Source organism: Crinia signifera, chromosome 2 (assembly GCF_055691185.1).
Source record: "Crinia signifera chromosome 2, ASM5569118v1, whole genome shotgun sequence".
In the NCBI taxonomy this organism is placed as follows: domain Eukaryota; kingdom Metazoa; phylum Chordata; class Amphibia; order Anura; family Myobatrachidae; genus Crinia; species Crinia signifera.
The window spans coordinates 268185896-268203332 of NC_139218.1; the positions used below are offsets into that span (position 1 = coordinate 268185896).

General features: G+C 41.3%; 1 protein-coding gene across 1 annotated transcript in view; it reads right to left on the reverse strand.

Annotated features, from left to right (window-relative positions):
• Positions 1-17087, reverse strand: part of OCA2 (OCA2 melanosomal transmembrane protein) — a 205231-nt gene extending 188144 nt beyond the window's left edge. Inside the window, exon 1 of the mRNA XM_083168584.1 lies at positions 16811-17087. The gene's annotated coding sequence lies outside the window, so the exon portion shown is untranslated. The remainder of the gene's footprint in view (positions 1-16810) is intronic.
• Positions 17088-17437: the final 350 nt, after the last annotated feature.

Genomic DNA, 17437 nt, shown 5'->3' on the forward strand with positions numbered 1-17437 from the left:
CCTATAGAATAAGAATACAGGTTATTATGATGAATAAAAATGTTTCCTTGGCAATTTTTACACTACTGTTGACAAATTCACTTGGCACTCAAAGGGTGAAACCTATGTTATGATTTAAGCTATGTTCGACATGTTTGAACTTTTACAGTATAGCTTTTTTACCAGCTCAAATTTCCAGTTTGGTTCCAATTTGGTTCAACCTTCTTGCAAAACAATGACAAGTAATCCAAACCAACTAATAAACCAATGAATCCACAGTTTGGATCACAGAGGTGCCCCTTGGAAGCAGGAGCCCGGCGGCAGATGACTCCATTGCCTCCCAGAGTTCTGCCTCTGCCGGGGTTGACCCTTTCACACCAATACATGAACTGGCAATTTCCCAAGTCAAATGCTCAGAGTGAAAAGGAAAATAGCTCTTATGTTAGATAGGCTACAGTAAACCAAATAATGAAGCCCAGAGTCCAGACCATATCTTATGTAAAATGACCATGTTTAATTTACATGTCTTCTCTTTCAGAACAGATACTGTATATTGAAAGTTACGAAAAATAAAGCTATTTACACACTCAATGCCAAAATCCTACTGGTGAAGATCATGGATGCATGCCCATCTCTAACATGCAGATGTTAAACCTTCTTTTTAAAAACACAATCTCCTCACTCCAGCACCATGTATACTAAAAATCCATTGAAGAAATGTAATAGGGTGAGATAATCAGAAAGTGAGAGATTTGGTAAGAAATCTCCAGGTTTTTTAAAGCGGCAATCATTTACACTGCAGAACCAGTTCAGTTTTGCAGTGTACATGATTGCCTCTGGAGAGAAGATTTGTTACCAAATCTCTCACTTTCTGATTCTCTCACCCTATTACATTTCACACAATGTGTCTGCATGTGTAAGCCTATCCCATATACTACTTTAATGTCCAAAGCTGTAACCATCACATTAGTACAGTATGTGGATGTGCACGGAACCCATGCTCAGTACAAACGATCTGTCTGAAACAGGTGCCCAATTTTTGCAATCTGCGATCAAGCACAAAAGAGGTCAAACACTCCCATGACATTTACACCAGAAGTGAGCTGTATGGTCAGCTGAGTTGCATTTTCTGTCTGGCATCTCAGATGACCTCACATCTCATCTGACTGATCTGTGTGCAGGTAAGTTTTTTTTATTTAGTAAATTCAGGCTGACCATATGTGTTTACCATTTTAGGTATTGTAACGGTGGATTCAAATAAGACATGAATTTTAGGGTATGGTCCTATTTTTATGAAACTAAAATAATGCAAAATTGTTTGACAATTGCTGTTTACAATTTATATTTTAAAAAATATTTTGCTAAATAATATGCCCCTTGGTACAGATTTTTCATAAAATTTTATAAAGTGCACACTTTGCGTCCGATTCAGACCCGTCTGTTCGGGTCCAAATTCGGCCCCATTTTTTATGGTGACAGTCTGCACATGCGTATGTGCAAACCCCCTGTGCAAATGCCTTTGGCGAGTATCACACATGTCGAGGCGTGCGAACTGTGAGGAGAGGGTAGCGGACAGGCAGGGGGCAGTAGCAGGGGCGTCCCATAAAAACGCTGGACCGTCACTCTAGATCCGTCTGTCCGCTCATTATTGTGAGCGGACAGACGGATCTAGAGTGACGGTGCCGGCGGGTGGAAGGTGACTGGGAGTGAGTTGCCCCGGGACAATTTCTCCTGCACATTTAAGAACTGCTGATACCAGTTCTACCAAATCCGGTAATTGCGACACTGACCTTCTCATGCTCACTTTGGAATTTTATTTATGTATTGCAGGGAATGCCCTGTAGTAAATACCTGTGTAACATACCTGTATTTCACTGGAAATCGAATTGTGGTTTACCAGTGATTTTATGTATTAAAGTGTTGTTTGACTGTACTTCACTATATTAAGTTTTTATTCACATGATACCGCCCTAAAAACCATTGATGGGAGGAGTGAATGATCTTGAACTAATCAGCGCCTGAACCAAAGTTATGTATACATTTTTGTTGTGCACCATTATTTTGTAAAGGGTTAAAGGGAATACCCTTCATACATCACTAGCAAGGCTGCTTAGCGCACTGGTGGAGGAACACATCTCTTGTTTCCATTAATATTTGGTAACCTACATCCAGGAAAGCAGTATCTGGTAATTAGTATTAGGAATAGCTTTTGATTGGTTAACTGAATAACTTGCTATATTGAAACAAATGTTCTGTTTCCATTTAATTACATTACTATTGTATTTCATTGAATTTTTCATCAAAAAATTATTGAAAAAATATGTAGTATGAAAAAATTGAAATTATTAAGATTGAAATTTGTTACAAATGTTTAATGAACAAACTATGCTTTTCTAAAACCTACTGTAGAACAACAAATCTGACAATTTTTTATCAAAAGTATCTTATTCACAGATAATAAACTCTGTTGTTTTTTAATCCCTATGTTCTTTCAACTCTTGTCCCATGTTTTAGAACAATCGACAAAAATGATCATTACTTATTTAGTGTTATTTAAGTCAATGAATATGATTATAACTTGACTTTTAGGAGTAGAGATACAACCAAATGATATGCCTGAGTCAGACCTGTTCGCTAGACTGCATATGTTCGCAGCCTAGTGAACAGGTAAACGGCGGGTGGCAGGTCGCATTTACCTGTTCGGTAGGCTGCGAACATATGCAGTCTAGCTAACAGGTAGAATCCGATGTCCAAATCCCCTCTTTAGCATGCCTAACGGGAGAGAAAATATTTGATGGTCGCACACCATCAAAGTATTATTATTTTTTTTTTAATCCTCGGGAATAAAAGTCTTTTATTCCTGATGCTATCCGCAAAATTTGGGGAGGCGTGGACATCATGTGACGTCAGCTGCCCAGCCCAAACAGGCATCGGCATGCCTGTGTTCGTAGGGGAAGGCCTAGCGTTTTTATGGGGATGCCCATGCTGCTGCTCCCTGACCATCCACTGCCCCCGCTTCCTGGAGCGAATGACTTGGCAAGTCTGAAACTCTCTTGAGCCATTCGCTCCCAGGTTTGCACATGCGCATAATCGTGCATGCTAATAATCGCGCAGCACAAACCTGACCATTGGGGGAGGGGCAAATTTGGACCCATACGACAGGTCTGAATCGGCCCCTATATGTTTGCCGAATGATGATTTGCGTAAGTCTTCTTTAGGCTTAAGGAAAACTTGATGAAACATAATTTTTTTTTTATAATAATCTTTTTTATTGAAATATAGAAGAATACACATCATATACAACAAATAAAATCTGTATACTGTAGATGTTGAAATGTATAATCATAACAATAAATAATGTATATTCTGTATGTTCTCATGTACTTTTGTACAGTGTCTACCTCTACAAATTTTAATACAATTATGCATATTGTATATTGTGAAAGAATGAGTTTTTTCTTTTGTTTTATTTTATGGGGACATTGTAAATGTCAAACATTATATAAAGTGTATATTGGGGAGAGGGATTAGGGTAGAGGTGTTTAAGTAGATAGGATACAGAAAAAATGGGGTAATGGGAAGAGGAAGAAATGGGAATTGGTAAGGAGGGGAGGTGGGTTTATGTAATTGTAGTTAAAGTTAGTAGCTCATGTACAGTATGTAGGAAGGAGAGAGAAGAAATACGAGTTAAAGAAAAGGAAAGAAAGAGAAAAAGAAAGAAGGCGAATAGGAAGAGCACCGAGTCTGGACTGTCCGCTATTTTGATGAAACATAATTCTAAACAAATTTTTATAATTTGCTCATTAGAAAGAAGACTTGAATAGTTGTATTTTTAATTTGGGAATCATTTTAAAATGCTAAATAAATAACCATAGTTATTGCTCATGGACATGATCTTATTTAATTGGAATTGGGGTACTTGTTTCCTAGCACGGCGCCCACGATATTAAGTTTTATTACATAGAATCGCATTGCATCGCATGCCATATGCCCGCATGTGATGCTATTTTAAATTGTGTAAGCCCCTATACGATTTTTAATTGTATAAGCACCCTAATGGGTGCTTACAATGTTAAATGCACCCCCACGCCACCCCGACTATCAACGCCAACCCGAAGCGGACCTTTTCATACCCCCACTATCCACGTCAGCGTGGAGTTTATTCTATAAAGTGTGGCGAGCCACCGAGCCCGAAGCATAGTGGGGTTATGAAAGGGTCGGAGGACGCGTACCGCCGCCCCCTCGCGGGCTCGCTGCACTCACCACGCTTCGGGTTGGCGTTGATAGTGGGGGTGGCGTCGGGGGTGCTTTTAACATAGTAAGCACCCATTTTGGTGCTTATACAATTAATTATCTTATAGGGGGCACATTTAACATTGAAAACACCCATTAGGGTGCTTATACAATTTTTAATCGTATACCATTGTATATGGCATACAATGCGATGGTATACATTTTAAAATTGTATAACATCAGCTGCCATCGCGTAACATTGCATCCCATACCATCGTATGCCTTATGGTCTGGGATGCGATTGGCGCCGTGCTAGGAAACAAGTACCAGAATTGGTTTTGATAATTATAACTTCCTATTGCTACATACTGTATCACATGCATGGAAAAGAGCTCCAATATAAGCCTGGCCTTGTAATGTATAAAAATAAATGTGATCACTAATACCAGGTTTGTAGCTCAGCTATGCTGATGTACTACTAAGCATGTGGGGACTACTAACTGTTCGTATTCTCCTTTATAATTGTTTGATGAGTAGACATAAGGCTACAATGACTAAAAGTAGATGGTGGTAACTATCAGGGTAATGTTTCTGGAAATCTATGCTTTCTGGATCTTGGAAAACATTTCAGCATGCGGCACTGGGAGAGTGGCTGAATCTCCCCGAGCGGCCCTGATCCTCCCTGAGCAGCGACATGGAGGATCGACGATGGGGGCGGTGATGGAGAGGATCAGCAAGGGGGAGATCAGTTATAAGAGGGATGGTGGTTCACCAGTGGTTCACTACTGGAGGCACCACTTGCGCTCCCTTTCTTTACAGCGGCATTCACAGAAATTTCTCAGGAGATACCGCTCCTGCTGCTCAGCTCAGCCCGAGAAATTTATGGGCATACCACTGAAGGGGTTAAAGGCCTGTAAGATCCATTAAATGAAAAACATTTTCACTTTAGAAAACTTTTGAGAATTGCATAAGCATAAACTTTTGCCCATCTGTCGAACGGGCCTTAACACTAGTATTGTATAATACAGAGTCTGGCTTGAGAATAAATGCTTACCCATTGAAATGATATGTTGAATTATACTTATCAAAAGCACTTTTGTTCTGTCAAACAACCAACAATGATATGCTTATATAAAACGTTTTTGTAAAACCATTCAGTCCTGTGACATGCCTGCATTTCCTTACCCATAGCTGGCTGGATGATATTTCCTAAAAAGAGAAATAAGCTCATTGATTGACCAGGAAGCCAGGACTGAAGGATCTTTCACAGTCCACATTCAGTAAATTAAAATTTAACATGGATAATTGTGTTTGAGTGTTCATTAAATTGATTGGTAAGGTTAAATAAACATTTAAGAAAAAAGAAAAAGATCAATGTTATGCTTCAAGATTATTATATAGTGATTAGCATTGCCCCGGTTCTACCCTCGTCTACTTATAATAATATTGCCAGTCACTGAGAAGGTAGATTAAAAGGGTGGCAGGCACTTTAACCACAACCACTTCCCCAGCTGAAAAGCTTTAAGGTTAATAGAGCCTAATTACTTCCGTGCTTATACTTTGCAATACATGCAGGATGCAGCGTCTTCATAATATTATCACTCCTTGTGAAAGAGGAACTGCTTTTCCCCTTCATCTTGGTGTGTGAGAAGCGGAGTTCTTGACCTCTGGCACACCAATGCTAATCCAGATAGAAAAGTGGTTGCGGTAAAAGTGCTTACTTGACACCGCTACAAATGAAACTCAATACAAGTAAATTGGATATTGTTATTTCACAATGAAAAAGGGCTTTAATAATAGACATTGTTTAATGCTGCAAAGGTTTGAAGATTTGCAGCATGTATACTGTATATACCTTTTGATATCTCAATATTTTTGCCAGAGCATTTATATGCTTCTATATTTACTAATGATAACTTTAATAAAACATATTACATTTTGTGCCAGTAACTTGTACAAAATAAGACAATTGAGATTTAAAGGAATCTGGGAATTTTTACACCTACTATATATATAAATCACTTTCATTGCCTGTAGGTACAATATTTGCATAGAACCATAAAAAACAAATGTCTAACTTGCATGATATACAGTATACAAGGGCCCTGATTCTGAGCAGCATGCAGTGCCCTTGTGCATGTAGCTGTTTGAACATTTCTGAATACCCATATGGCGCTTGCGATACACAGAGTATAAGCACAAAGGCAATGTTATAATGAAGTCAGACTGTGGGCCAGATGCACTAACCTTCAAAAGTTATAAAATGGAGAGTGATAAACAGCCAGCCAATCAGCTCCTGCCTGACATTTTTTCCATAATAGTTTGTGACATGGCAGGTAGGAGCTAATTGGAACTCAGGTGAGAGCGTTCCCTCTTTGCCTTTACTCCAGCCCACAGGTGGGACAGTACACAAAACAAAAAATTGTCCCACCAAAACATGATGGTTGGTGGGAAATACATACTGTACATTATTATACTTAGTTATATACATACATATAAGAACACATACATTATACTGTCTCACACATAGGGGGTTATTCAGGTTGATTCGCAAGGCTGCGATTTCGCAGCCTTGCGAGTCCACCAAACCCCGCCCGGCGAATGACCGCCCCCCCGTCGCCCCGTCAAAGTGCGGCTTCGCCCGAACAGCTGCGAATGGATGTTTTGCATAAACATCAATTCGCATGGCTTGGGTAACCGCCCACATCTTTCGATGGTCACCGACCATCGAATGATGTTTAGCGTGCATGCCTATATAAGTGACTTTTCAGTCACTTACAGTTGCGTGCACGCTGGCGTTGATATGGGCGGGCAGCTGACATCTGGTGATGTCAGCTACCCGCCCCCCACACCCGCGTCACTGCCTCATTACCATGAGAATGCCCAGCGTTCTCATGGAAACGCCCATGGAATGCTGGCCGTTCCCATATGGTAATGGGATAGCCCGGCGCCCCCCGCCCATCTACCCCCCCCCCCCCATGCCGCCATGGGTGCGTGCACCCGGCGAACCGTACACCTGCACATGTGCAGATACCCGCCTGCGCAGACGTGCAACATCGGTACTGCGTGCGAATGCACGCAGTACCGATGAGATCTGAATTAGGCCCATATACTCATGCATATATACTGTTACACACATAGGGCAGTATTCAATGCTCCCATTTTGCTTTTTTCCAGCGACGTTCGCTTTTTTTTGGCAAGAAGGCCAGTCCTCTCTAAAAATGTTCCTCACCCTATTCAACGTTCCTGGTTCACTCAAAAAAAACAAAGAGCTTTGCCATGTTCGCCAATTGGTCATCGCCGTTATTTTCTTATGGGAAATTTGTGTATTTGTGTGCAAAAATGGAGAACGCTGGTCACTTTTTTTTTTGGTTGGCTTGCCTTTCCGTTTTGCTCTCTGCATTTTTTTTAGGTGAACTGAACTTACATACTTTTTGGTGACTGCAAGTGTATTTTTTTATTATTTGAAGGATCTATATTATTTTTTACTGTAGATGTGCCACATTAATATGTTTTAACTTTTTTGTGGTAATTTTTTTTCTCCCATGATGCATTTTTTTTCCACTGTATATTCTACCCATGATTCACCTAAGTTATTACCCATGATTCAGCACTTCTTCCTCACTCCTTTGTTTGGAGATACACAGCTTTTCACACAGATTTATCTGCTTTGGAATAGTTTTTTAAGGCTAATTAGATTTTTCAGCATTTCTCTGCAATATTTGAACACTGCCTACAAATGGAGCCATTAACTCCTCGTACGCTGCATTGGTCAATGCTCACCATTAGAGGCAGCGAGCAGCTGACACGTTGAATAGGATGAACAGGAGACATGGCAAGGGGTAGAAAAAATGGAGAATACACAGCAAATGAAAAACGGAGAATGCTGTGCTGTGCTCACTGGAGCATTGAATACTGCTAATAGATGCAGTCACACACTTAGATACAAATACATACTCTCACACATATACATCCAAACACATACACTTGGCACTGCAGCTGCAAACAAAGATGGTGGGCCTCCTTGGCACAGCACTTCCCCTAATCTGCAATGGTATCTACAATGCATGTACAGTCTACCTATAATTCCTCCGATGCAACACTATCAAAGTTGCCAACGCATCTGAATCAGGTAAATGTACTAAAGCTTTTACAAATGAAAAGAGGTGATGTTGCCCATAGCAACCAGATTCTCACTTTCATTTTCTTGGATGCAATAGAGAAATCATAGACATTTTCTGTTTTAGAAGCTTTTTTAAATTTACCCTAATGTCTTTATGGTATAAAAAGTGTGCGAAAAAGTATATTTCAGTACATGGTTTAATATTTTTTTTCTCTACTGCTAAACCCTTGGATCCGGTGCTTGTTGTAAAGTTCCCCTAGGCCTGTTGATAGGGCCTTAACCCTTTGAGTACCAACATCTATGTGAGAGATGTGAAAAATATCTGCTAAAAATGCCAGCATCGCTCACATTTGTTATATACATTCAAATAAAAAATGTTGTGTAAAAAATATATTTCCTATATAAGGTAAACATTCTTTATTAGCAGTTATTTATATAGCATGCACATATTTCGCTGTGCTTTTACTGAGAATATTTCAACATTCAACATATTTCATCAGTTCCTGCCTGAGTGGAGTTTATTCTAATTCCTTCAGACGGAGGACCGATGTTGCGTGTTCGCGCATGCGTGTTTTTGCGCATGTGCAGACGTAGGGTGCGTGCACCCACGTCGAACTTTCGGTTCGCCGGGTGCTCACACCCTGCATGCGTGGGGGGGGGGGCGGAGAAGGGCAGGGGTGTCGGGCTGCCCCTTTACCATATGGGAATGCCTGGCATTACATGGGCGTTCTCATGGTAATGAGGCGGAAAAGGGGGGCTAGCAGCTGACATCACCTGATGTCAGCTGCCCGCCCATATCCAACCCAGAGTGTACGCATATGGAAGTGACTTGAAGGTCGGTGTCCATCGAAAGATGTGGGAGGCTACCTGCAGCATACGAATGGATGTTTATGCTAAACATCTATTCGCAGCCTGGACGGACATTCGGTGGGTGGAATTTGGTGGATTTGCAAGGCTGCGAATCAACCAGAATAACCCCCTATATTCCCTACCTCATGTACACCAGCATATATTTGGAATGTGGGAGGAAACCGGAGTACCTGGATGCAACCCAAGCAAGCACATACAAACTCTGCACAGTTAGGGCCATGGTGGGAATTGAACCCTTTTGACCATCGAGATTTAGATTGTAGGTAAATTGACCGCATCCCCTTAATACATATCTAATACATAATACTCAGCCTTTTTTGAAAGAGTCACAGAAAACGCCACCTCTTTGTACTTTTTGCTCTACATTTCAAATGAGATATTCCTAGTGTATGCTGAAATATTAATGCTAATCACAATGCATTGTAATACAATCTCCAATGTAAATTTTTAGTATCAAAGTAAAAATGTGTCATTTGAGCACAATGTATTCACATCTGGAACTACCTGCATCCTAGGATTCGTTTGATATGTAGACCCATGAATTTTTAATAAGATGTATACAAAAATCTTTGTTTTTGCCTTGCTGTATAGATAAAAACGAGATGCTGTGTAAAACTTCCTTCTCATTACTGCTACGGGAAACTGAATACAGTATATTCCCGTTAGGCAATGCATAATCATTGCTTGCTATACTTTAATTACCAGGGAGCGTGTGTGGAGCGATAACTCTACCAAATTATTTATCATCAACAATGTATGTAATTTCTTCTTTACCTTCAGATCTCAGTAATGAAAGAAATGACATTGACATGAGAAAACAACCATCAGCAGTTGTAGTAACATTGCATTTATCAGTCCATGTTGTCATATGATTAGCTGGAAGTTTTGCAAATGAAGCAATTTGTTTGTGTTCTGATAGCATCATTGGAAGTCATTAAATTTTAAGTTTCCAATGCGGAGGAAGATGTCTGCTGACTTTCCAGAGTATCTGCAGTAATTAGTAAAGCAACTGAACAACACTACTACAAAAGAAATAGAGAAAAAGGGACAGAGTGAGAAATAAATGGCAAATAGAAAATAGAAGAAATAGATCTATATACCAAACACAAACAGTGCTGCCCCCCAAAATTTAGACACATACAGAGAGACAATCAGGACTCACCATGTCATAACCCTATCCCATTGCTCAACAGAGTGAAGAAGAGAAGAGGAAGATACTGTACAGTATAAAGAAACAATGGCCACTACAGAGACAATTTAACCATTTGAGCACACCTCCCAACTGTCGCTCCCGCAGCCGGCAGTGTCCCGCTGCCCGGGGGGGGGCAGTTGGGAGTCCCCCCAATCAGACAGAATAGGTGCTGTGCGCATGCGCACAGCCTCTATTCAGCGCCGCAGTGGCCAAAAAACGGGGCGTGACCTCATTTGCGTAAGGAGTGTCATCACTTGCATACACCACGCCCCCTTTGCGGGAGCTCGCGTGGCGAGGTATGATTTGAGTGCCAGGTGAATTTGTCAAAATAGGTTTGAAAATTGCAAAGCAAACATTTTTATTCATCATAATGACATGTAATGTTTACCTTATATAGGAAATATAATCTTTTTTTTACACAGCATTTTTTATTCGAGATGTTGGTTAACCCTTTCAGGTCCAACGTCTAGTCAGGCTCAACAGCCCTAGCGCTACTGGCAGATCGAATGGTGAGCCACTTTAAAATTAGAACATTATCATCGTTCAACATCAATGTAGACCACATTATTTTAAAAATTACAATTAATTTAAACATTGAAACCAGACTGTTTGAATTGCAAAAAAATATATTGGACAGCAAAGGGTTAAGAGTTCAAAGGGCATGGTCATGATGGACTGCTTTTCACTGGCAGTACCTTGAGTGCAGAGAGGTAAGTTTAATTATGGGGAAAGATTCATAGTGTAGGGCTCCCTGGACTCAGAGGTCTTTGTGCAATGCGTATTATGCATCCATTATATTGGGGCAGTATGGACGGTGTAATGGTTAGCATTACTGCCTCACAGCACTGAGGTTCGATGGGTTCGATTCCCACCATGATGCTAACTGTGCGGAGTTTGTATATTTTCCCTGTACTTGCGTGGGTTTGCTCTGGGTATTTTGGTTTCCTCCCACAATCCAAAAATAAAGTGGTAGGCTAATTGGCGCCCCCCAAATTAACAACAGGATAGTGAAACCTTACAAGATTAACACTGAGCTGGCAGCATTTGCTCCGATGCAACAATGCGAGTACCAACCAGGTAATAATCATGTATGTGTGTGTGGTGGTGGCGGAGTGGTTAGTTTTTGTTTTTTTGCCAGCTATGGTAGAAGTCGGGGCTCCCCTTTTACTCCTTGGCCCTCAACACCAGCCCTGTATGGAACTACATAGTGGAGACTGCAGGTCTGCTTGGTTATACATATATATATATATATATATATATATATATATATATACTGTAGTGTGCATTATCCTGCACCATCCCCAGCATGCCCTTTGCCTTGGTATAATATTTTACACTAGTTATGCCTGCATTTTATGGGGCACTCCCAGGAAACGCATGTTTACAGTCTGCAATTGGCTGTAGGTTGTCAATGACCCTGGGAGCAGCCAATGAAGGCTAGGTATATGTTTTTGTAAGGATGGCTTGTGCATGCGCAAAGCCTACCTTGCACGTGCGCGGTCATCCAAATTTGCAGCAGAGCAAACAGGTCTGAATCGGGTCCCAAGTAGCAATATTTTTACCCCAAAAATAAGGATTCTATGAAACTTTTCACCTAAACAGAGTAGGTGAAATCAAATGTGTGATAAACCCTATGGAGAAATGATCACATGCGAATAATAGGATAGCTGCGATAACGCGGTACATATTTTGCTGCCACAACAGATTATCGCATCTAATATTATATCCCACTATGACTGCAGTTTCCCATTACACTGCCAATATTCTTTTTAAATTATTTTATTTTTAATTTCAAAGATAAGAACAACAAACAACACATAATAAAGGAGTAGACAAATACAATGTGAAATAAGTAGACAATGATGCAACACAAAGTAGCAAATATGATTTCATTTTACATAACTAATGCAGCAGGGCACATTAAACAGTAAACCAAGCTTCACCTTCTGGGAAGAAGGGGTTGGTGGGGCACCAAAATCCTCCTCCCACTAGAATTCACAAGAGTATGGAAGGTTCTACTGAGAGGAGGAAGGAATAATAAAAGTGGGAAATCATGCCATATTCAGAAGAATTCAGGTCAAGCTAACAACTGGGTGTACACTGTCAATATTTTGGCTGTAAACAGTATACTGTAAGTGTGTCTAAGTCAGGACAACCCCATTCAAAATAGGGAAGAGGCATATGTACAAGTTGAGTATCCCTTATCCAAAATGCTCAGGACCAGAAGAATTTTGGATAATGGATTATTCCATATTTCAGAATATTTTTATATGACAGGTATTTTGAGGTATCTTGTATTTATGTTGTACAGGCACATCAAATATATGAAATATACACACGAAACAAAGTTTGTGTACTATCTCGGGTACTGCATTTGAATGCCAAGCAATCATGTCATTGCACATATTTAGTGCCAGTACATATCATGTCCTCAGTAGCACTGCTACAGATGTCCCCAGTAAAGGCCCATACACACTGGGCGACTTTGAGCTGAAAGTCACTCAAAACAGCAGGTTTGAGCGGCTTTCAGCTCAAAGCCGCCCAGTGTGTATGCCCCAGCAATGAGCGCTGCTGCGTGCTCCCGCAACATTGCCAGGAAAGCCGTTCATCTGCTAGGTACACCTAGGTGCCAAATAAGCTCTTTTTGACTGGGATAAATATTCAGAGCAAAACACTTGATATAAGCATGGCCATTAAGGAACTGGGCAAGCCCTAGACATGAGAGGTTTGAGACAATGCATGCATGGCATAGAGGACATGGTGGGCAGGAGGTATGTAACTATGATATCTTGGCACTCGTCCAAGAGTCTGCTTTCAAAGAAATAACTCAGGAATCAAATTAATATTGTACAATATAAAATCGAAGCTTATATAAGCAATGTTAACAAGTGTGTGCTTCCTACAGAGCATATGATGATGGTCAGAGAGAATGAGAGAAAGAGAGATGTACAGTACCAAAGGTCTCCATACATGCTGCGATAAGCAGCGTGCAATGCGACGCGATGCGCGCTCCCATGGACGCAATGTCCACAGTACAATTGCACAGTACAAAAAGTATGTGCTGCACATACTTTTTGTACTGCCTGCGGATCGCATCGCACACAAACCCCTTGCAAATCGTATGCGTTGCGATGCGATCCGCCTGATAACGCGTCGCATTGCATGCTGCTATCGCAGCATGTATGGGGAGGACCTTAAGACTTGAAGAGTGATAATGCACCAGTCAATCAGCTCCTAACTGCCATGTTCAATGCTGTGTTTGAAAAATGGCAGATAAGAACTGATTGGTAAACTCTCTCCATTTTATCACTTTCAAGGGTAAGTATATATTTACCATATTAAAGAGAAAGTGGAACACACATAAGCCGGCACTTTGTTTATGAGTAAATGTATGAAACTGGCAAGTATGGCTCTTCCCTGTTCGTCTCTTCACCAAGGTGAAAGGGAAGCACTAACATCTCAGCTGCCACCCTCCAGCAAGGCTTGTCACAGTGCATCAGCCTAGTACTGATGCATTGTGTACCCGCCCCCCACACTGGCTCCAGTGGACATGCAGGTGGTATCGCTGCTAGATCTCCTACATGTAGAAGACTGGAGACAGCAACTGCAGCAGCCCCTAATGTTGCTGTCAATGGAGCAATGACACCTGCAGCTGTCAAATCAATAACCGCAGTTCTTGGAACAGTCAGTGCTACTGGCCGTGTCATATAGTACACTCCTACTTTATACATGGGGGAGGAGCGGGTTATGCACAGATATGGCTTTGATAGCGACTCTCCCCACTGTTCAAACATCTACCCCTGAGTGACATTCCTGATGGAGAGATTGTCAGCTCTTGAGACCATCTGTATGAGCCACTGTAATTACAATAAGAACAGGAGAGAGATAATACATAAATAAATCCTTTTTTTTTATCCTGAGAAATGGTCCTCCGCACAGCTATGTCTGCTGCATTCCTGCACTTATCTATGTGATTCATCTTGTTACATGACCTGCATGCATGGGCCCAGCTATTCGATTGAAGTCCAGGAAAGCATTAAATAAAGGGAACTAACCAAACTTTGGAGAGACTAATTCAAAAATAAATGCTAAGGTGACACAGATACACAAAAATAGCAGCGAGACCATGCCCCTGCCAATAAAATAACATTTTACTTTCTAACTTTAGTCATTTGGGAGAATACTCTGGTCTGAGCATGCACGGGGGAGATTCTCTAAGAATCTCCGCCCCCCTTCGCCGCCTATCGCATTTATAATTATCGCATATGTTGTAACATATGCAATAATTCTAGCAAAGGACAGCTCTTGCGTTAAGAGCTGTCCTTTGCGGTGAGAATCGCCGGGTCCCAGCAGGTCCCGGCGGCTCCCCCCTCCCTCACACACCCGGCGCTGCTGCTGCTGCGCCGGGCTCTCCTCCTCCCTGCACCCGGAAGAGGATCAGTGCAGGGAGGAGGTCACAGGTCCGGGCAGCACTGCGCTGTGCTGCCCGGACACAGGTGAGGGGGCGATGCGGGGGGCGGGGGTCCGAGCGGGGCGGCGGGGGGTCGGCGCGGGGCGGCGGAGGGTTGCGGTAGAAGCCCATTGGCTTCTATGGGGCATCGCCAGATTTTTCTGGCGATGCCCCCCGCCGCGGTAACCTGGCGAGGGATGCTTACAGCATCCCAAAATGCGGTAAAAACCCCGATAACGGGGTTTTTACCATATTTTTAGCTTAGAGAATCTCCCCCACAATCTGTTATAGGGTAAATTTACAAAGATGGGATGTTGGTCTGAGCAACCAATCAAAATCTACTTCTTATTTATTTAGCACCTTCTAGAAGATAATAGATAGAATCTTATTGGTTGCCCATAGCAACATCCCATCTGAAAAAGAACTCCCATCTTAGTAAATTAACCCCTATGTCTCAAAACTGCAAGTGCAGTACAAGAAGCTGCCAGTTCAAAAGGTGACTGTTACTAGTCATTGTTATGTAAAACTGATTAGCAACACACCTATTAGCTTGTTTATGTGGTGTGATGGTCAAGCCAGAGATACTGCGCAACTCTCTATCACAATAACTACAGTATACATCTGTATTTAACTATGATTAAAGATATTGATTCTTTTTTTTTCTTTTTACTAAATCGGATTTATTGTTGCCTGCCACATCTGTTTTCTGTGTTTTGCCTTATTCTAATACAGTCATATTTTCCTTGCATTGCACTTTACAGTTTCCATAGAACCCTGCAACGCTGCTATATATTTATTTACATAGTATTTAGGCCCTCATTGTTATCTGTTCGGTCCCCAGTGTATTCGCATTGGAGAACGATGTGTACACTTTGCGCATGTGCATATTCCCATATGGGCATGTGCAGAGCTGCTATGCGCACGCCTTTGACGATTTGCATAGTCGCAGAGGCATTCGCACAGGGGGGGGGGGGTGCTGATCAAAAGCGCTGGGCGTCCCCATGTGAATGAATGCGGAAGCAGGGAAGCAGGCAGCTGACATTACAGGACGTAAGCTCCCCGCCCCGTTCTCGTACCCAAATGGCACATATCTAGGTCAGTCAAGACTGACTTATACTTGCTAGCAAGGGAAAAGACCATTGAATGATTTTGCCCCCATACGCTACCTTGCAAATGAATGTATATACAAAGCATCCATTCGCAAATCAAACGGGGTTGTTTGGAGCGGGGCAGGGGGCGGGCAGTGGCGTTAGATGGCTTGCTGAGCAGCGATTTTCCACTGCTTAGCGAGTCAACCAGAATCACCTCTTTAATGTAGCTATTAGTGCTGAGAGGTTTGAGCAGCAAGGTGCTGAATCAAGCAATCTCTGAAGTGCATTATATCTGTTTGCCATTAGACACCAGTGAAAAAAGTTAGGAATACAAAAGTAATTCTGATGTCAGTGTACAGTTATATAACAAATTGGTCCAAATAATGAGAACTAATAAGAGGAGAAGTGAGTTTAATATAGTGGCTAGTTATGTGGCACAGAAATATTTAGATTAAAAAAAGTTTTAGAATGCAAAAAGGATAAAAAGTTCAGAGAATACCAACATATACCTTAATTGAAAAGCACACAAGGTAGAGAACAGATATACAGTATGGCACAGCATACAGCGTGAGCAAGATGTACAAATCCCTGCCAGGCAGATTTTGCATTTTCTATAACATGTTAAAATTCAAATGGAACGGTTAAGGAGATTGCACCAGTGGCTGATAAAGTGCACAATGCTTTCTTCTAACTGCTTCACAAATAGCCAAGCTTTTGTCCTAAGCAAACGATAAATAAAGTATAATTAACCAAGCTAAAATGTAGTAAACGTATATTAAATGGACATATAAATCTTACTGTTCCTGCACCAGTAAAATAGTAATAATATAACAACAATACTATTTAATACAGATTGTAGGAAACACTCTTACTTGTTCTGTTTGCAGTTCCTGGGATGTGAGCGGAGGTTTTCCAGTAGGGGTAGCAAAGGGCTCCAGTTGCTGGGAGTAGCAAAGTAAGAAAAGAAGTTGGCTTTAAGGAGAAAACAATTCCAGTGCCCCTTGGCGATGTTAGGAGAAGGCTACAGTAGGTTGTGTTTTCTGAATGAAGCTTTGATTTAGAGACAGTGAATAGGTCACTGGATAATTTGGATCAGCCCTGTACCACTAACATCCCTCCAGCTAGAAAGAGTGACTATCACATTCTACATACTCGCATAGCCACACATGAGACTGGAATGCCTAGGTTGTTAGCATGTGATACAATTCCCAAGCCCGTGATAGATATAGGAACCCACTGAGGCAGAGAGAAGGTAATCTCGCTGCTGTTGCTGGAGTGAGAAAAGTCCATCTCTAATAAGTCAACACTGAACTCTATTAACAAACTGTGACATTTACGTTTAGCATGCAGAGTTCAAAAACTTTTATAGAACTCTGTAATGTACCAAATGAAGTCACATTTAATGCATTTATATCTGTTTTTCTAGAATAAAGGCTCTGGTTTATTTGAAACAATTGATGGTACTGTAACTACGTTTTCAGAAAAAAAGACCTGCACCT